The sequence below is a fragment of the Ambystoma mexicanum genome, chromosome 11 (assembly GCF_040938575.1).
Source record: "Ambystoma mexicanum isolate Mex_15411 chromosome 11, UKY_AmexF1_1, whole genome shotgun sequence".
In the NCBI taxonomy this organism is placed as follows: Eukaryota; Metazoa; Chordata; class Amphibia; order Caudata; family Ambystomatidae; genus Ambystoma; species Ambystoma mexicanum.
Window position 1 is genome coordinate 449,525,240 of NC_090934.1, and position 20,887 is coordinate 449,546,126.

Here is a 20,887-nt window from a genome sequence, read left to right on the forward strand (position 1 = left end):
GTATATAGTTGGACTAAAAAATATATATATATATATATATATATATATATATATATATATATATATATATATATATATTTTAAATTTTGTTCACCATGGAGGAATTGTTTTTTCTAATGATTTCTGTTTACAATTCGAGAAGCATCAATGGACATGGACCACTGAGTTTAATTTCTTAAATCACATTTCTTTTTGCTTTAATTTGGATTATATTCATGTTAATTTTACTCGTCATTTAGTGTGCGAGTTTTATACATTACTACATTTTTATACCTTAAATTCCAAGTGGTGTCTGCTCTCAATGCTTTGGTGCATGTCACACTCTTCCTTGGCTCCGTTACATGTCCCTTTGAGCAATGTTGTTCATGTGTGTGCAAACATGCATGTGTGAATTCGCGATTCCCATGCCATGAGGCATGTACTGGGGAGCAGGACCAATGGATGGGTGTTGAGGTGCACTGTGGGGGGGCAGCGTGTCGTGGCATTTTAATGGACATATTCTACATGATTGCATGTTAAGCCAATGTGTTGGGGGGGTAGGGACAAGAGTCGGAGCCTGCTTGCAGGTTGCCATCATTGGTGGGGGCGGAGGGGACAGGATCGGGGTGATGGGGGCCCTTGTGGTGTGGGCTGCCTGCGGGGTATGGTCATAGGTGATGGGGGCCCTTGTGGTGTGGACTGCCTGCGGGGTATGGTCACAGGTGATGGGTGGTCCCTTGTGGTGTGGGCTGCCTGCGGGTTGTATTCGCGGCTGATGGCAGCACACGCGGCCCTTTCCACGCGATTTGGCTGGCGTGAGCGGGGTACGCGATTTCACAGGGGTGCACATTGGGCACATGCTGATTTTTCACGGGATTATGATGAGGGGGGCTGTGTGCTGGGCCACGGAGCCTTGCGCCATATTGCCCATTTCACTGGCTTTTTCCTGTGCACAGGGTGGTGTTGGGGACGTTACTGGCGCTGCTTGCTGTTCATTGCACCATGGCTACTGATGCCTCTGGAAATCCATGAATACGTGTGCCACGCAATTGCTGGTTTGCGCCACAGCTGGCGCACGGCGTTAGAGCTGCTTCTGCGCTTGATTCTATTAATCGGGCCCTCAGTTTCATGTAAATGGTCAGCTGTTAACACAACTTCGTATCATCTCCTCACAGGTTTCCAAGCACTCCCAATGTCATCTGATGTGGAAGTGGCCAAAATCTGACTAAGTTTATAATTTGGGAACTAATGTCTCCTAGATCCAATGCTGTCAATGTAACCACTAGATCATAACCCTGCTGGCAATTATTGAATATAGCGGATATTGGAAAATGAATGTAAAGCGTAGTGGAATAGAGAACAACCGACACTGTAAAATTTATGAATTGCATTAACCTCTGAAGTGCGGTTAATTGATGATGATAAAGAGCCATTTAACATTTTGAACAGACCGCAGAGTAGTGCAGGAGCGGTCACTTGTGGGGCAGTCCGTTCTCCCCTGTTGCAGTTGAAGGCGGTGCTTACCTGCTCTGGTATCCTGTCTACAGTATTTATCTAGCACTGCCGCGTGGGGCGCAGCGGGCCGCAGAGTGCTGCAGGAGTAGCCACTTCTGGTCCATTGGGGACTCCAGGGGGGAGCGGCTCTCAGACTGTTTGACTACCCTCCATAACAGACAGATAATAGGCGTTTCGGATAATCCTTGTCTGTAGGAATGATTGATTGTAGGAATGATTGATTGTAGGAATGATTGTGCACTGTTTGAAAGACTGCTGAATGTGCAACATAACAGGAACCATTATATGGAGCTGAACAAGGAATTGCTAAAATGCTGGCACATTTAACGAACCATTACGTACACTATTGCTAAGAGGTGGGATGGCTTAAACGGTCGACCACACACGGTTATTGAGAGTGGTGCTGGTAAAAGTAGTGGAGGTTTTGCTTTCTCTGAAAGGCAGATCAGCAGTGCAGGACAGCTGGGGGTTGGGCAGCGTGCTCCTCAGCATAAGAGCAATCAGTGGGTGTAACAAAGGCCTATTCTATACACCGGAGGCTCCCGTGGGCCAAGGAACAGTTTTGTGCTCAACTGCTGCAACCTTGTGGTGATGGATTTAACCGGTATCTCCATAATGGCCGTCAATCTTGTTATTCACCAATGTGTTCAGGTTTTTTGAGATAGTAAATGTATTACAAACATCAATATATTTGTCAATGAGATACACCATAACAATTCAGATGGTAGTTTTCCCAAAAGAGGGGAAACGTATGCTGGTTTCATTCCTCCTTATGGAGGAACACATCTTAAAGCCACCATCTACAACCAACCCTATGCAATGTTACTAAAAGAATGGCTCCTAAAAGCATTTATGATCTACGCCAAGCAAAACAGATGAAAAAAAAGGGCAGGAATTAGGTTCCTGAGAAAAATCATTCTGAAGGTTCCATTGAGGGGTGCCTGAACATGGATCCAGAATACACAAGGAGCCCAAATTAACAAAGTTCTTCCAGGCTGCCTCAAAGAATCTATTATCGGAAATAGAGGGGCAAGTACATGGCCCGACCATGACAACCAAGATAATCAGGTAATTCCTGACAATACATCCACCAGAATTGACAATAATTCTTTACTCAATGCATGTTTGTCATTCCAGACAAAGGTCCACCAATTATCTTGCTCAATCAGTCCGAATATAGCATCTGTGGTCCCTGTGACTGATAATGTGACAATGGATCCCGTGGTTGCATTTAGGGAAAGCCAGAGACTTCCCTGCTCCCTGAAGCTAATGGGTCTAATTGAGGGTGCAGTGGCTGAGGAGGTAAGCCACAGTATTCTGGAGGAAGATCTGATCGATCATAATGGCTACATACTGACTGAAGAGAATGATCCACTGAATCTGAAAAATGAAGCCATCAATTTTGCCCTAAAACTACTTTTAAAATTCTGTAATTTTATGTCTAACGAAACGCAGAAGCAAACTCTTCTCCTGGAAAAGATTACCTCCAGCCCATGCAACCACAGGGCTGGCCTTGCCATCATTGTTGGAAAGATATTGAAAAGAGCCCTAAATCAAATTAAAGTGGCATCAGTAGGCCAGTGACTGGGAAGGTCTGCGTGAGAAGGAAGATCCCTTGCTAAGGAAATCTACAGTTGTTGAACCTCTGGTGGAGCCAGAAATTCAAACAGAAGCATCGGGGACGTATTAGGAGCCAGTTATATCAAGGAAAGGGCGTCGTAGAAGATTAAAATAAAAATAGTCAATCTAGTTGTTCAAACAAGTCCAACCCACTCATCCCCAATGAATGAGAATAAGGATTATACTGAGTGGCAACGTTGATAGAGTTGTGTTTTTTGTTGTTGTGCCAACTAAAACGGGCTCTGCGCCCTATGATGTGGGGGGGATCTGGTTTCTCAGGTGTGTAGGGAAAAAAATAAAATAGTCAGACCCCCCCCTACCTCTTATTTTGAAAAGCAAAATGAATTTCCCCTCACAATAAAAAAACTGCACCACACAAAAAGTTGCATTGTGCAAATTTCATATTTTTACTTGTTTTGTGTCCACATCGTTAGAAAACTTGTGAAACAGTAGGTTTGCCCTATTGGATAACACGTGTTTCGACACTACAAGTGTCTTTATCAAATCAGGGCCAATTTCAAAGTAGACAATTTGTCAAGAAAACATACAGCAAGATTTTACATTCAAAATTTCATCCATGTGTACTATCCGGTCTATTAGTCATTCATGGACCCAATATAAATTCAAAATCACATACTGAGTGACACTTCAAAGGTTGCTCCCTCTCAGAAGAAGGCAGCGAGAACATACAGCCATCTAAAGAATAAGGTGGGACATCTAACCTCATTGTTGTTGCTCCTCAGCATAACAAAAAACGCGGAGTCTCCTCAGCAGGCAGTGGTGGCAATGCATTCAGAGATCAGAAGATGAATAAGATGCAGGATCAGTAGTAAACTCAACTACAAGGCAAGAGGGAGACCAAGTGGTTGGGAAGATGGGCCATGAGGTTAGCATATTACGATTGGAATGAGGAAGAGTTGTTCGAAAGCAGGAAGTGTGTGCCCCCAACTTAATTTACCATCTGCAGACTCTTTGAAGCTAATCACCTACCCATAAACCAACATGTTTTGATGGATCTAAACATCTGCCAGTGCCGTGTGTCCTTTGGAGCAGTGATCTGAATTTTGTGGAACAGCTGGTGGGGATCAATTCTATTGTGGCTAGGGTGCATTGTAAGGATTCAGAAAACCCACCCCTGGTTAGAAAAAATTCTACATCATTCTTAAAATGGACGTATAGTTTGGAAGTAGCAACAGTATCAAACCAACCCAAAGGGTACTCCAGGACTGGCCAATCTAAGTCCTCTTCAGCTACCTTGAAGCATACTTGGATAGCACTTTTACAGAAATCCGGTATTAACACTGTCCCCAGAGGAGGCTTTTATCGTTCCTGCCGGTCCCCAATCATTCCTAAAACCTTGTTAACATTCTGTTCCTTGCATACTCGTGGCCATCTTCATTTATTTTGTGATGATCGGTCACAGTCTGTTTAACAACCTAGATATACTCCTATTCCAGGAAACATGGTTTATGGGGGAGGGGGGAGGAGTAATCATTAATGGATATATGAGCTTTGTGAATCCGGCTAGAAATGGTACCAAGGAACATGCATACGAGGCCTTTTAACCCTTTGTTGTAACTCATTTGAGGCTAGAGTATCTATTGTAACTGATGCAAACGCAAAATATTTATTGGTAAATGTCGAGCTAAATTATGGGTATCATATCTTGGTGCTAAATTTGTATGAACCACCCGAGGGTGTCAACACAGTTGATTCAACTAGAGATATATGAAGCCATTATTTCCAACATAGAATTATCAGGCGATGGATTTGATTATGGGAGGGGATTTTAACTCTACCTGTATAGATTACCCGATAAATGAGAACAGAGGTACGAGAACAGAGGTGCTGATGTCATGGAAGGATGATAAATGGCCCAAGTGTAGTGGCTCGGCTCCCCTGTGGACATCCTTTTGTTTTGATCTTGCAAATGTCTAACGGAGTAACGGTAGGCGATGTGCCTGCTGCTAAGACTTGGCGCAATGGTTTCTCAGAATCAACTATTGATTATTTCTTTTGAAGCATGGCCCTATATAAAAACGGCAGAGGGATAATCTTTGAGCTTCAAAGATTATAGTGATCATGCAGTAATGATGGTTAAGCTAAGGATATTACCAATCAAGTTACCAGAAAGAGATCATACAGAGTAGGTGATAGTGAATAACACTTCGAACAGGGTAGGATGGTTGGATAGAAATATTGATGCCATTACAAAATACATGAAAAGTTTGGTTGTGGTTTAGAACAATGGGCAAAAAACATCACTGATCTGTTTCTACATAGAGCGTGAAGCGCCTTTCTAGACCAGGAGGTGTCCATATCCATCACTATGAACAAATTATTACTGCTGCTTAAAAAAGAAGATCAAAGACAAGAAATTAGAAAAGTAAATAAATCCGGTCACAATGATGAAATTAGATATGGAACTATCGGGAAGCTTAAACATTCCTATAATTCTTTGTTAAAGATGCATCGCCTCTCATGTAGAACCTCAGACTGGAGAGAGCTGTTTGAGGTCATTCATAAACATGATACAAAAAGCCTGCGGCGGTTACTTAAGAACAATGGCCCAACCACACAAGTGGCTTAAGCACATCGGTTTGCTAGTAAACCCTGGAAAACATTTCTGAGGGACGCATTTGCAGCACTAAGGACTATGACCCTGCCTATTCCAAATACATTAAGCTTGTCTTTTGATAAGGATATTTTGTTAAGCATGTTAAGAAAGCTTAAAAAAAAAGAAAAAAGATCTAGAACACTAGGGCCCCATGATGATTGTATCATGTGAGCTAACCCGGAACTCTGGGCTAACATACTTTTAACTCTTTAGGCAGATTGTGAAGGTTGGCCAAATTCCAAATTGTTGGAAAGTCACATTTTATCCTGATATTAAAAGGGGTTAACTTGATGATTCTACCAATTATAGAATATTGCTTGTAGATGGTCCTAGCAAACTCTTTGCCAAATATATACTCTCAAAGATTGAGATGTGGATCAGTGAAAACTCACTTCTTACTCCCTTTCAGACAGGATTTATGAAGGGTCTTTCAGCAAACTATAATGTATTCACACTGAACTCCATGATTAGCCAAGTTGTGGTAAGGGATCAGCTCTGCTTCACATACTATTCATAGACTTTGCGTCTGTGGTTGATATCAGATTCTTTTATGGCATAAACTAAAGAAGCTGAAGATGCCAGAAGACTTGTTCGCTACATGTCAATTACTTCACGAAAACAATCATGCAAGGGTGAAGTTGAATAGTGAAGATCTTTCTGCACCTTTTGATGTTGCCTAGGGTGTAAAGCAGGGGTGTATACTGTCCTCTGCTTCATTTAACCTGTTTATGCCTATATATAGGTGATGCTTTAAACCATACTCCTAATTCTCCCCCGAAGCTGGGTAATTTAAAAGTAATTTACTTGTCGAAAATTGCCAGTTTGTCAGCATAGGCCATGACCTATTTGTTAATAGCCAGATGCGCGAACGCAGTGATAGAATATGCCAAACTAAATAAACTGGTTGTCGACTTGGCTCAATTGAAACGTATGCAATTTTGAAAGGTTAAGAAAGAGTTATCGCATTGGGACATCAGGAGGTATTTCTACAACAAGTAGTTCACTATCTCTACCTAGGATACAGAGTTGAATTGCATCCAAGCAAATTACTTGCCCAAAGAAACAATACACCAAAGCAATTGCAATATTCCGAGCAATAAATAAATATATTATCTTTAGTGCTGGGTTCTGTGTAATACGAATAGTAACCCTCTTATCCTCACACGGACAAGTATTTCGTATGCATTTGAATGCTCATATAATGATCATGATCAATGGACTAATCATTTGGAGGGCCATATTTGGTGCCGTATCTTGGGACTTTCTAGAGCCACACATATTCAGGCCATAAGAATTGAGTTAGCACTGACCTCCCTGAGCACAATTATAAAAATGAACCGAGAGAACATGTTTATAATGTGTGATGAATCATTGTTGTTCGGTCTGCTTCGGTTGAAATAGCTTTGAGGTTCCAGTAGTGCCCCATTGAAGTTCAGGAATATGTGCGAAGTATTTTTCATAATTACCATGGTGCCCAGATTGGACAGATTAGCCCTGATTAATATTTGGCAGGCATTCCAGTCCGAAATGAATCGTCTGGAGGCAGCGTGTTTATAATGAGAACTATAGGAGTATCCAGGCCTCCTGTTTGATTGGACAGGTCAAGTGCTGGGATGCTGGCAGTTTACTGCATCCCTATCTAATAGTCTTAAGCAAAATCTTGCTGTGGCCCAGGTGTGCCTCAAATCCTTCTGATGCAGGAGGGGTTGCGTGTGTGTTGAGTTTCTAAGAAATAATTGAAGGTGTTGGTATGTTAATTTTTCCTTTTAATTTTGTTATGACATTTGATGGTAAGGAATTGTGTGTAATCTGTTTTCATATGTATTTTTCATTCTCTTTTATGTTGTATTTTGTGAAAAGTTCATAACCAACTACAACACAATTCTTAGTTTGGTCACAATTTGAGACCAACGTATCAGAGCTTCAAAATATTTCAATTTTTTTTTTTATTGGGTTTTCAAATATACATAACAAAATCAAACTTAACCTTTCTATCCCCTATTCTTCCAACTTCCCCACTGCCTCCCCTTCTAGCTCTCCCTTCCTTCCTTATGGCCCTCACCTCCTTGTACACGGGTTTGCATAGAATATAGTAGTGTTCATAATATGCCCAGTATCCGTATATCCGTATCTAAGCCGAGTAGCGTTATAGAATAATCGTACGTCTGGAGTTCCCCCCTCACCCAGTCCTTTGAAAGACTTGGTGCCACGTTGGAGACCCTTGGTTTCTTCCCCTGCCAGAGAAATCTCTTGAGACGGCCCTGGTTTCTTTTAAAGTAGAGGTCAGGTATCTGTATTGGGAGCATCTGGAAAAAGGAAAAGGAACTTGGGGAGTATTACCATTTTAATTGCGTTCGGCCTACCCATCCATGAGACAGTAAGTTTATTCCATTTTGCTAGGTCCATCTCAGTTTAGTCATCAGAGGGGGGACATTTGCCTCGTATAGATCCTTCAGTTCTCTAGTGACAGAAATGACCAGGTACCTCAGCGTCCCCGTAATGGCCCTCATGCCCAGGGATAAGAATAGGTCCAGGTCACCATCCTTTCTTATGTCCAAGGGGAAATGGACTGACTTGCCCGTGTTTATTTGAACCCTGCCATGCAGCCATATTCTTAAATCACAGCTAGCGCAGTCAGCATAGACGTCTGCGGATTTACCACATGTAGGAGCATGTCATCCGCATAGAGTCCCGGTTTATAAGTCTACCCTCCTACAACCAGCCCTACTTGCGGGTCCCTTCTCAGCCTGCGGGCCAGGGGTTCTAACAAGATCAGAAAAAGAGCAGGAGAAAGCAGGCAACCCTGCCTTGTCCCCTACCCCAGTTAAACCACCTTGAGTATCCCCCCCCATTAACCGTAACACAGGACCTAGTGGAGGAGTATATCGCCATTATACCACTCAGTCTCTTGCCCACACCCTGCCGAAGGCCTTCTCAGCGTCCACAGAGAGGAGAAAGGGGTCTCCCTGCATTCCCTGTGCTTCGTTAATCAGGTGGAGTGTCTTTCTCATAGTATCCAAACCCTGTCTCCCCGGGATAAAACCCACTTCAGCAGAGTGGGCAAGCTTCAGTAAGTGCACCTCTAGCCTAGCCACCAAAAGTCTAGGAAAGATCTTGGCATCTATTTTTAGAGTTGAAATTTGGAGAAATGAGCTACAGGACACAGAGTCTCTACCCTCCTTAGTTATCACAGTGATTAGGGCCTGGGTGAAAGAATCCAGCGTTTTCCCAGTTTCCATAATGTCATTAAAGAGTAGTGTCAAAAAGGGGAGCCGGGGCAACTCAAAGATTGTCAAAACCCGGGGAGAAACCGTTGTCTCCTGATGCTTTTCCCCATAGCCCCAGATCCGTCCATCGACAGGGACAATAGTGAAGGCCCCTCGAGATACTGCTCGACCTCTCCTTCGACGGTCCCTCCTTCACTTCTGTATAGTTACTCATAGAATGAGACAAATGCCTCTTGGATGCCATCCACCGTAATCTCCATATTCCCCCCCCCCCCCTCTTCCCTCGACCTCAGAGACCCATCTGTCTGCCCTATGCCCCGTAATCTTGTGGCCAGGAGAGCATCCGTCTGATCTCCTTTCTCGTAGAATATCGGTTTCAGAAACTGTAGGCTGTGGATCATCTTCCCCTCAAACAATTTCAGCACCCCCTCTCAGGCCCCTAGCCTCCAGAATGCAGTCCTTTTCTATTAGTGGGAGAGGACTGGGCAAGCCTCTACAGGTCACTGATTTTGTCCCTGAACCCTTTCTCTACAAGAGTACATTCCCTCTTCTTGCAGGCGCCCTCCTAAATAAACAACCCCCTCCATGTGGCCTTCACCACGTCGCATACCGTCCCCTTCCTCACCTCCCCCACAGTTTCATTGATGACGAAGAATTCCTTAATGTCATTCTCAAGTTCTTCTTTAAAAACCGGGTCCTTCCACAGCTACCCATTACAGCTCGTTTGCAGTTTCAAGGGCACAGACCTTCCCAACTAATGTCTGACACCATGTCATGGTATGCAACTTCTAATGGGTCCCTAGATATGTAGAGGTAGTCGATTCACGTGAGAGTGTCGTACAGAGCAGAATAGAAAGTGAAACCCCTCTCCTGTGGGTGTAAGTATCGCCAAATGTCCCTCAACCCATATAACCCCATTGCTGTTCCCAGCTCACCATCTCCTTTTTTCTGAGGTTCCTGTTCCACTTCGTGTCTGACCTGCCTGTCCAAACTCCCATCCATCCAAACATTGAAATGACCTCTAGGATAAGTTGCCACTGGCCCTCGTCCACCACTCTCTCTAAGGTTCTTTTCAGGAATCATTTCTGACCCTGGTTTGGAGCGTATATCACCACAAAGATATACCTTATTCTCTTGACCTGGCCTGCGATCAGCACGGCCCTCCCTTCTGCATCAGACCATACATTTGTCACTATCATACAGAGCCCTTTCCGGACCAGAATCCCAACCCCTGCCCTTCTGGATATTTCCAACCCCCAATATTCCCCTCAAATAAGGTCACAAGGGATCCTCCATCCCTCTTTGGCATCTAGTTTCCTGGATGAATAAGACGTTGATCTCAGCCCTTCTAAATTCCCTTGCATCCAAGGACCACTCGGTGTGGGAGTTGAGCCCCTTTACGTTCAGTGTGGATGCACGCAGACTGTCACCATCCTGTCTCGACCTCTCTCAGCCATGTCCAATCCCAACGCCCGTAGTTTCTCTGAACAGCGAACCCCCATGAAATAAAAAGCACATTTCTCCAGGTGAACAGAAGACGAGCCAACATGCATAATCTGAAACCCTCCCCACTTCCCCTGTATTGCGGGGGGCAGGGGTGTGTATTATGATGTTATTTGGCATTTATATAGCACTCTACATATCATTGGTATGACCGCAAAGCGCTGGTCGGTTGAACGCTCTTGGGGACCGTAGTCCAGGTCAGTTGAGAGAGTAAGGTTTCAGAGGGTGCTTGGGTTCACCAAATGTGTGCAGCCGGTGCAAATTTCCTGATGGTAGCTGCAGCCTAGCATTAGGTGTGGTGGTATTGATGTCAGTTGAATATGTGCAGTCTGGAGGATGGGCACCAAGACTTGGTTCTGGCTGCGTTAGGCTTGTGTAGGACACGTGTGCAGCTAGGTCGGTTTTGTCATGGGATGTAGGTGCATTTTATTAGGCTGTTGAGGTGTTCATAGAGTAATGTTGGTATGCGACCAGCAAAGCCAAAATTGATAGAGGGGTGTAGCTGCACTCTAATTGTGTGTTGGTGTAGAGTGGAGAGTAGGCATAGTGATATGGGAGGTAAGTGATTGGGAGGCATTAGGATCTAAGGAGCTCGTTATTCCGGATTTCAAGCACGCGTTTGCTTAATAGTGACTTAAGTAAATTCAGTGGCGTCATTGCTCGGGATCTCATTGAGCATTTGTCATCGGGTTGCAAGATCTTAGTTGCCTTACATAGTCATAATCGGCATAATAGAAAGAGCCACGTTTTTAGAGCTTTGCAGAAGGTCATAGTCTTGGGTGTGTCTGATATGTGGGTGGAGTGCGTTCCACAGAGTTGGGGCCAAGGTTGAGAAGGCGGATCCTCCGATCCTGACAGAGTTGGAAGTTGGAATCACTAGAAAGAGCTCAGTGTTTGATCTTATGGTGCGAGATGGGAGGTAGGGTTTTATCTTCTCTTGTAGATACGTTAGGCCGGTCTTGTGCACCGCTCGGTGATCGATGCATAGGGTCTTCAAGGTGGCCTTTCGTCCGACTGGGAGACAGTGGAGGGTTCGGAGAGCGGGTGAGGTGTGGTCTCTTTGACCCAGGGTGAGGAGCAGTTTTGCGGCAGCATTTTTGGGCTGTGGAGTTTGAGTTGGTATGCCGCTGCTCCCAGGTGTAGGGAGTTGGCATAGTCCAGTACATCACAATAGACATAACTGCGGCAAGTCTCTTCGGGTAGGAGAGGTAGGGAAAATGCATCTGAGAAGTTTCAGGTGTTAGTGACAGCATTGATCTGACGGGAGAGGGTTGAGTCCATAGTGCAGCCTAGGTTTTTGACTATATCAGAGTGGGGCCATGGGAGAGGATGTGGGAGAAGGGCAGTATAACCACACACCATGATTTCAGTTTTATCAGGGTTCAAAAGGAGGTGGTTTTTTGTCATCCAATGGTCAATGTCATAGAGATTAGCTTCAAGGTCGGGACGAGGGTTGGTGCTAGTCTTGGGGATTCCTAGGATAATTTGGGTATCAGCGTAGTTGTAACAGGAGAGGTTGTGCATGCATATGATTCCTGCTTGAATGTGCATATAGAGGTTGAATAGGAGAGCAGATTGGCATGGACCTTTCGGATCTCCTCTGTTCACTGAGCGAGCAGTTGAGACAAAAGGGGAGAGGAAGGTTGTTTCCTGTTGTTGAGGAAGGAGGCAATCCATTTGAGGGCAGTGCCACGGATTCCTAGGAAGTGAAGGCAGTCAAGGAGGGTCGAAAGGTTAACCATGTCAAAGGAGAGATGGGTGGGGTGGAGAGGGGTGTCAGGGGGGTGAGAGGGAAAAATCGGTGCTGTGCAGCCTCAGAGTCTGCAGTGACCTTGAGATCATTCCAGATGAGAGTGGTTCCTGTTCCATGTCATATTCTGAAGCCTGATTGTGCAGGGTCGAGGAGACTGGATTCTACAAATGAGTTGAGCTGGGAGTATGCAGTCCGGGCAATGAGTTTCACGAAAAATCTGGTGTCGGAGATCGGCCTGTAATTCTTAGGGTCAAGGGATGTCTTTTTTAGAAGTGGCTTGAAGGCTTCAGGGAAGATGCCAGAGGTGAGGGAGTCATTTAGTATGGCTCTCGCATGTTTTCTTGCGCAGGTTGAGGAGAATATTTCTTTCAGGACAGAAGAGGGGGGGGGAAGGCGTTGAGTGGCGACCTGGAGGATTTGCTGGCTGATAGTAGGTCAAGGAACCCGTTTCTGGAGATGGGTTTGAAAGAGTCAAAAGTAGGTAAAATGGGTGTCGGGGCAATGGGATCAGGAGGGTTTGGTGAAGGGAAGGGGGCGAGCAAGGACAGTGCGGTATTAAGGGTTGCCATCCTGTCAAGTGCAGTGTTATAGAATTGGGTAAAGGTACACATAGGTTTCACAAATTCTGATATAATCATGTGGAGTTCTTTGCTGTGGTTGCCACGGTTGAGCATTTGTTTATTGTAATAGGCTTTTTTGGCCTTTTGGATTTGTAGTTACAGTGGTGCTGGGTGAACAAGGAACAAGGATCGAGATCGGTTTTAAATGCTCGCCATTTGCGTTCAAGAGTTATTTTGTTTTTTGGCATTCCTCAGGTTGGGGGACTGTTTTTTTTTTAGTGAGGATGGAGAGCGCAAGGGGGTGAGAGGAATTTGTGAGTCTTTAAGCCAGGAGTCGAAGGAATCGATGGTTGAGGGACTATCATGGCCCGCATTGCAGGGGGATGGAGAAGCAGGGCTTCTGCTAGGTCGTGAAGGATCTTGACTTTGTTCCAGCATTTGCCATCAGGGGTGGGCGCCAGGGAAGCTGTAGGAGGAGGGTCAGGCGTGTGGATAGAGCAGGGGATAGCAAAGTGGTCGGTCCAGATCAGCGGTTTGGAACAGGATATGTAAGCTAGGTCATGGGAGCTGAAAATTACTTCAATGGTGTGCCCACCTGAGTGGGTTGGACCAGTGGTAAGTTTGGGGGAGGTTGAGCGCATCAAGACTGTCAACTAGCGGGTGGGTCATGGAGTTGTTGGGCATATCGAACCAGATATTGTAGTCCCCCAGGAGTGTAAGAGAAGGGTGATTTACCTGAATGGTGGCTATTGAGTCACAGAGGGTGTTGGCAAAATGTCTGTTGGATCCAGGGGGTCTGTAGAGGAGTAGGAAGCTGTGGGTGAAAATCGATGGTTTACCAGAAGGGCTTCACCGAAGGCATTGCTTGTCTGAGATTCGACAAGTGAGACAGAGGAATGGGGTTTGAAGAGCAATGCCAGTCCACCACCTCTGGTGGGTCTATTGTGGGCGGTAAGAGAGTAGCCGGGGGGCCATAGGGGGAGCCTTGTGTGCTACTGGGGAAAGTCGTCAGAGAACCAGGTTTCTGTCATAAAAACGAGGTTGGGATTGTCAGATGATAGGTCAAAGATGCGGTGTCCATTTCTTGCTATTGAGCAGGCATTAAAAAGGATGCATGTGACTTTGTGAGGGAAGGTGGTTTTCGTGATGCTCATCGCAGTGGGAGCTTGGCGGATATGGGTGCCTGATGGGGTGGTGGGTGTGGAAGGATCATTCAGGGTGGTTGAAGTGGGGTGGGATGGGGGAGTGGATGCCTGTGGACTTTGGGTGTCGGGTGAGAGGGTTACATCGATGGGGGGCAGGAAGAGTAGGCAGCCGGAGGTAGGCATGTAAGATACGGGGGGTGGGGAGTGGGACATTTGAGGTGTGGGGGTTTAGGCGGGTAGTTTTTGGATGGAGTCTGGGTGGTTTTGGGGATTTAGGTGTCCTGGGTGAGAAGTTTAGAGAAAGGGGGTGGAAAATGGCAGTGGGGAGTATCTGAGGTTAGGGGAGGGAGAGGGTGGGATGTTGGACTGAAGCAGAAGTGGTGAGGAGGGTCGAGGGAGAGGACCAGCCACTTTTTGGCATTTTGTGGGTTTTGGTGCCATATGGGTGTGGGAGAGGGTGGGGAGGTCAGAGGGGGCTGGAGATTAAGCTACCATTCTAGCACGGGCGAGATAAGCTACTTTCAGAGAAGGGAAGGCGGTGTCTGTTGGTGGGGGTCAAGTAGAGGTTAGGGGGAGAGAGCGAGGGCGGCATGGGAGGTTGGTAGAGAGGTGGTGAGTTCCTCAGTGGGCTAATGGCGAGGGTGTGGTAGTGGAGGTGGATTTGCGCTGTTTTGATCACCAGAGGGCCCCTCTACCTTGAGAGTTTGATGGTGTGGGTGTCAGGATGTTCTCAGTAGAAGTCAGAGGGAGAGTGGACGGTGATGTGTTTGGGTAGGAAGAGGAGAGGGTGATGAGCATTTGAGGGGGCAGGTGTTTGGCATGCCAGAGTGCTCCTCTGATCTTAGAGTTGGACGAAGGATGATAGTAGGAGTGTGGGCGGGCGGCATCCAGGTGTATTGTTGTAAGGAGGGAAGGGTTGTGGTTTGCGGCTAGATGGTGGGGGGGGGTCACAAAGTTGGGTGCTAGAGCGCAGGTTATGCATCGCGAGGGGTGAGTTATGTGGGGGTAAGGTGTAGGGAGGCTAGGGATCCGATCCCTGTCATTGTACGATGTTGTGTCCACTCCGACAGAATTCTGCCCTTTTCATCCAGAACACAACCTCTAAACTTTTCCAGAATTTACACGAACGTGCGCAAGGAGTATGGGCATCAGATTTTTAACGTACAGACATTTGGAGTAATACTTTATTTTCCGCTACTACCCCCCAGAGCATACCACAGAGTCCTAACACCTCTTAAAATGTGCAGATGAGGTCTTTGTTGAACTGGGATCTCCATCCCAGGAGGAGGTTAAGGGCAGCACCTAGAGATTGAGGTGTTCAACTTCATGAATTTCCTTGAGCTCAGAATTCTCCTCTTTGGTCTCTTAATGTGCCATCCTCTGTCTCCATCGATCTCACCCTGAGGACCCAGGGCTAGGTCCCCCTCAGCGGGTAGTTCCCTTGTAGCTCTGTTTATATTTATTCCTCCATCACAAGCCTATGCCTCTTCCCCTCGAGCTTGAAGGAAATTGAAAACAGGATTCCCATCTGTACCACATTGCTGTCCCGTTCAACCACTTTGTCAAGGCTAGACACAGCCTTCATTTTGTGAGGGTCAATGAGGACAGGTATTGAAAGATAACAATTCTCGCCGAACCACAGTTGCCCCGGCCACCTGGCCTTTGCCTTTTCCAAGATCTTGAGCATATCTGGGTAATTGTGGAAGCATGCCAGAACTGATCTCGGCCCTCCTGATGGAATCCCTGTTTCATTGATAGAGTCATCCTCAAAGAGGAGTTTTGTAATCTCATGTATTATTCTCCTGAGGTCTCTTTCCGTCTCCCATTCCTTTCCGGGACCCGACAGAACCAGAGGTTATTTCTCCTCTTCAGAGTTTCAAAATTGTCAATTTCTAACACCATTTCAGCTTCCTTTCTCTCCAGTTCGCCCATCCTTGCTTCTATTTAGGTCTCCAAGGTGTCCAGGGAGGATCGGTTATGTTCCACCTCCTGCAGCCTCACCCCCATTTCATCCAGGCTGACATTAATCTTGTCAAACTTGCCTCCAATATCAGCCCTCATACCTCCAATTTCCTCCATTATTGAGGCAACATCTCCCTTTGTCACCATAAAGGCCTCACCTCCGGATGCCATCGCCCTCTTTGTTGTTGTCTGCCCCTTCAGGCCTTCTCAGGTATGCAAATTCAGCAAGCTGGGATCTGGGGTCCATGCAGGGCAGGTCCTCCTTTGGCACTAGGTCTGCAATCTCAGACAAAACAATGGGGGGGGGGGGGGGAGGTGAGACTATCTTGCACCCAGTCAGGGTCCACTGGGCCTGTTAGAGTCCAAGTTCACTGGGCCAGGTGGCTCTCCGAAGGTGGCCCCCCTCCTGTGGCATTAGGTAACCTTCTCCCTTAAGTTTTTAACTCCCTTGCTGTGGGGCCTGGGCAGGTGGCACATGCCCCGAGCATGGGGTCCACACACCACTCCAGCCCTCAACCGAGGTCCCAATGCCCCAGGGGTTTCACTGGGACTCAGTCTGCCTCAGTCTCCGCAAATCCCCTGTGTCCAGATTCAGAGAGGTGGGCACACACCCCTGCCAGGGGGCCCTCACATAGCTCTGCAGTCCTCCAGGTGGCCCAATGTTGGCTTCGATCCCTGGCTCAGGCCACACCCTCAGCAGGCAGGCCCAAGGTGTTTAGGAGCACCCAGGTCCTCTGTCTTCACCAAGCCCAGAAAGTCAGATGGGCCCTGAGGCCTGGGTGGGTGGAGTGGGCACCCTCCACAGGTCTTGCAGCATCCTTAATGGTCCTTTTCCTGCTCTTTGCACTGACCTCAATCACCCCACGGCCCAGAGTCTTCCCTCACTGCCCAGGCTATCAGTCGCCGTGTAAGGGGCTGAGTGGCACACAGCCTCAGAGCTCCGTGTCAAGGCTCATGACAACCACTGCCGTCTCCCTCCAGGCCCCTGAGCGGGGGCACGTCACTTCAATGCTGATGACGGAGGGGGGGGTGGAGAACCTCAGATGTTCCTGCGTGTCGTGGGGTAGACACGGCCCTCCTCACCTCTGGCCCACTCCTGTCCTAGGAGAGGGTGCGGGAGCTTGACAGCCCACTTAGTTGGATCCGCAAAGTCTGAGACACTCCGGTGTCTCTGCTTCCTTGGCCTTCTCGTATCACTTTCGATTTTACACCGGTTAGAGGGGGAGCTGGATCTCCTCTTTGCCGGCAGCGATTTCTTCTGGACTTCGGCCGGAACGGAGCCCACTGGCTCAGACATCCACCAGAGAGGTCACCTTGGCACTATGGCGGCAATAAGTGTGGGCAAAAACACTTTATAGGGCCTGGGTGATAGGAGCGTATTCAGGCGACAGTCATCCGCGCACCTCCTGGTGGCAACCTTCATAATGTGGATTTTTAAGCTGACCACTGTACCAAACGTTTCCAATTCGACGAGTGCAGCAGGAGCGTGACAACCGGATTGGCAGAAGTGAGGAGCACGTTATCTGCGTAGGCCATCAGTTTGTGGATGTCTCTCCCAAATGGTATAACCTTTATTACCTCAGATTGACAAAGCTGTGACAGTAGTGGTTCCAAGTGTATCACAGAGGAGAGGGGACATCCCTGTTTCATGCCCCTACAAAGGGAGGGACAGTTGACCATTTATTAACAATCTGTCCGAGGGGTTATTATAGTGATCTTGTATCAGGACAACAAATTTAGGGCCGACACCCATTGCTCACAGGGTGTTAAAGAGTAAGGACCATTCGACCCGGTGGAATGCTTTTTCAGCATCGAGCGACACGTACCACAGTGGCCTCCTTTTTATCCACTTGTTTTACTAGATGGCACACTCACCCAATGTTGTCATGGGTTTGGTGATTTTACATGAACCCTGTTTGGTCTAGTGCGGGCATTAGACTTGAGCCGATTTGCGAGAATTTGTGTAGATATTTACATCTATGTTTATATGCCCGATAGGATCAACATCTAGCTAGAGCTTGGCTTAGGGATAAGGATTATTTTCCCCCCGCCATAGTTGAGGTTATTTTCCCAATCTCAGCAAAAGAGTTGAAGAGGGTGGTTAGTTTGTGGGCAAGAGTCGCACAGAATCCTTTATAACAAGGAGGCCGGTTACCCACCCGGGCCCGACGATTTATTCACAGGGAGGTTTGCAATCAAATGTAGCACTTCCTACCAGGTGATGTCTTTCCCAAGCTTCTCTCCATCTGCTATGAGGATTTTGTTTAATGTGGTTACCTGTAGGTAATTTTGTTGTGATATCTGGTCAGGGCAATCTGACATCAGGCTGAGTAGAATGCCTGAAATTGTGAGGTAATGTTTTCAGGCATCGTCACTCCTTTCCCGGTTTTGTCATCTATCAACAGAATTGTTTGGGCCGCATTTTTTTCTGTTTTAGTTGTCTTGCTAAAAGTCCATCTGTTTTGTTTGCCTTGATAAATAGTCTCTGCTTTAGAGAGATTAGGCTCATTTCGGCTTGCTTCGTGTGAACGAGGTCCAAACGGCCCTTTGCGTTCTGGTATTGCCTTTGGAGGTCTGGACTGGAGTCCGACCCAATCTGCTTTAGGGTATCCTTCACTTCAGCGTTGAGGTCCGTTTCAGTTTTACGCCTATGTTTCGCCTGTGTGCTTCTGTCGCTATGATTTCATTAGAATGCAGCAGTATACAGCACACAAAGTTCATTAGAATACAGCAAGGAGTGCAAGATAGTAGCAACTAATGCCGCCCATAGTAATACAATTAGAATCAAACAAGATTTACCACATTCAGGAACACTGAAGCTACCTCCAAATCTCTGCATACCTAACTCAACTTAAAATTCACACAACCAACTCTCGGTCAGCAAACAGCACACACTTCACACACCCCATCAACAACAAACCAACACCACAAACAGCACCACAGCACATGCCCCCTTGCACCAAAGCACAGCGCAGTGTATACCGAACTGAAGCCGCCAACAGCACACCACCTCTCTCACTTTCCTATTCCCTCTCCTCCCGACTAACCCAAGCCCACGTGCCTCTTGCTTTGCAGATCCGCAAGAGCGCCTGGGGACCAACTCCATTGGTGACGGCGTGCTATATAAATACCTTTTAAAAATGATTTGCCCTCTCAATGGGTCTTTAAAACGCATCCCAGATTACATACAACCCTATTTCCCTGCTAGTGTTAATATTAAAATATTCTATTATTTTTGCTTCCTAGTTCATCGCAGATGACCTGGTCCATTACTAACACTTTTGAAATCTCCAGTTCCATAGTTCAGGTTGAACACTGGGTAAATTGAGGTCCATAGTCAGAGGGGCATGGTCTGAAATTGCTATAGTATGGGTAGAAATGTGTGCCACTCTTCCTATCAGCCTGGTTGAGGACCAGAAGTAGTCAATCCTTGAAAAGGATTTATGAACATGGGAATAGTGCATTTAGGCAGTTTCATCGCCCTTCACCGTTGTACAGATATCTTTGAGCGTCAGTAGTTCAAATTTATTTTTAAGGGCTTGATGGCAGAGTTCATATTTCGTTTTGTTTTAGAGCTTCTGTCCCGAAGGGGGGCCCATGCAATATTTAAATCTCCCATCAGTATCGTATAGCTAGTACTAAACTGTTCTTAAATTAAAGAGAACTGTTTTCGGAAACCCCTCTTGGCCAGAGTTTAGGGCATATATACAAGCCAAAGTAAGGGTCAGCAGTCCTGATTGTACAAGGAAAAGGTAGCGGCCCTCTTTGTCAGCCTTCATCTTCAAGACTGATACTTGAATACCCATCTTAAATGAGAGGAGTACCCCTGCTGTCTTACCCCTAGCATTAGCCTGCATGATTATTGGGGACTGTCTTCATTTTAACCTGTGAAGATCCTGGAGTTAAATGTGTGTAGAGGTGGAGTCAATTACCCCCACCCAAAGCTCCTCTCTCAGGATGCCTATATGTTGGGAGCCAGAATGTTAAACACTTGCATTGCAAGTAAGAACACCTATACCAAAGAGAATCCTGGAAGTAAGATTTCCATTGAGGAATCTGTAGATGCATACACGACAATATGATGGTTAGTTGAATGAAATCCCGGAGGAAGAGGGAAAAGCAAGCGAGAAAGCAGATTGGGTGACATGGAAACCAGAGTTGACGCTCTCAGAAGAGATGCAGAAGACTAGAGAACAAAGATTCTATAAGTGCTGAGTTCAAGGTATTAAAAGATGAGCAACATTTCGGGCTCTAGATGAAGATGTTCATGCTATAAGAATAATGGACAAATTGAGTCATTTCACAAATGTACAGAAACAGTAACGCAAGTAGACAAAGTATTTTTTAAGGCTGGCTATGTAGTGAATAGATTGCGGCGATGCGCCAACGTCTATACATAAGTATAAGGACTATGGACAATTCCACAATGTGCTTTAGCAGAGCTGGATTCCGAAAGCAGGAAGAAGTTTTCAGTGTGGCGCAGTTAGAAATCAAAAACTCAACCATGGAGGTGGAACACAAAGTCTTGGTTGGATCAACACCAAGAAGTCAAGGTCGTCTTGAGCCTGGATGTGCATACAAACGATTACAGAATGTGTGAAAGAACAAAACACCCGTCTCTAGTAAGAGGCGAGAACACTGAAAACGTCAGAGGTTCATCAAATAGACTTGAAATCATGGTCTACAGTCACATGAAAATAGGCACTATAATGCACTGTATCGAAATCGAGAAGATATACTCCCTAATATTCTTCAGCACAGAGAACATTTCCAAGACCAAGTTCAAAGCATTAATTGACTAGTAGGCTGCAAGTGTGATAATGAATCCAGGGCTAATTGGTGGGAAGCTAGGGTTGTGGCCATCCCGCTGGCGCCTGGATGCAAGTCTGCGTGCTGCTTATGCATGTGGAATATTACAGAGGGATACAAGGGGGCCAAACAATTCTAGAGTGACACGTAATAGAGAGCCCTACAATTTGTATAACCAATGGCACATCATGTGTTTG

General features: G+C 46.2%; 1 protein-coding gene across 1 annotated transcript in view; it reads right to left on the reverse strand.

Annotated features, from left to right (window-relative positions):
• LOC138503500 (astacin-like metalloendopeptidase) overlaps nt 1-20,887 on the reverse strand; it is a 485,620-nt gene that overhangs the window by 332,348 nt on the left and 132,385 nt on the right. The gene's annotated exons all lie outside the window — the stretch shown is intronic.